This window comes from Priapulus caudatus, unplaced genomic scaffold (assembly GCF_000485595.1).
Source record: "Priapulus caudatus unplaced genomic scaffold, Priapulus_caudatus-5.0.1 Scaffold5617, whole genome shotgun sequence".
Lineage (NCBI taxonomy): Eukaryota > Metazoa > Priapulida > Priapulimorpha > Priapulimorphida > Priapulidae > Priapulus > Priapulus caudatus.
In genome coordinates, this window is record NW_014582678.1 from 1 (window position 1) to 1,171 (window position 1,171).

Here is a 1,171-nt window from a genome sequence, read left to right on the forward strand (position 1 = left end):
CGGATTTCAATTAGACATTTCTTAGTAACCAGCAGTGATATTGGACAAACTAATACGCGTTGGGCTATAAGGTAATGTACTTAATTATTAACTACACAAGGTGCCAGTTACTCTAGCATTTGTTAAAATTGGATAATCAATGGGCCTATTATGCCTTTAAGCAGCTACTACTATAGGAGTAAGGCATTACAATTCATGTGACTATGGTTTGCAGTGTACGTCCAGTCCACAGGCACTTGAAGTAATTTACAAGCAACTCTGATTATACACTCACTGACTAACACTAAGTACAGTGTTAACTAGAGCACTCGGAGAGCACAGACCTCCGCCAAGGCCGCTGAATTCTCTCACTGTGAAAAATTTTATTTAGTAATTAATTAATTAAGTGGACAATTTTATTAATTAATTAATAAAATAATTAATTGGATCCGGATCACCACCAAAATGTAATCAATTCTAAGTTACCCCATTTCTGACCTATCCTGAAAATTTTATTATTTAATTAATTAGTTAATTAATTAATTGGATCCGGATCACCACCAAAATGTAATCAATTCTAATTTAGCCGATTTCTGACGTATCCTGAAATTTTTATGAAAATCCGTCCATAACTTTTTCAGTTAGGCTGTACACAAACCCACAAACCAACAGTCAAACACACGCCGGTGAAAACATAACCTCCTGCCAACCCCTTGGCGGAGGTAATCAGTGAGTGTATTGTCAAAGATTGCTTGTAAATGATTTCAAGCGCCTGTGGTACAGTCTGGTAGGGCCACTGCCAAAGTGATGCTTTATGCTTGCTACTATATATTCTATATTCTAGTATATTATACACTCAAATACAGAAGATAAATCATTAACTTATGTACCAGTATCATCGATCAAACTAATGGCAAGTTATGTATTTACAACTATGTATGGTATTTACCTTTCTTTTTACTATTTGCAGTCAATCATGCACCAATTCCTACAGCCTCGTAAAATCGCGTTGAATTCATCGACTCGCTACCCAGAGTTCACTCACTTTCGATTTCGCTTTCACTCTCGTGAAAGTGATAGCAGGAAATGGAGCTCTTATAAGAGACTAGCTGCGGCGCTGCGCTGGGTAAAATCGTGCTACTAATTCATACTACTAATAATTGGACACAATATAGGAACATTGGGTAAAAAT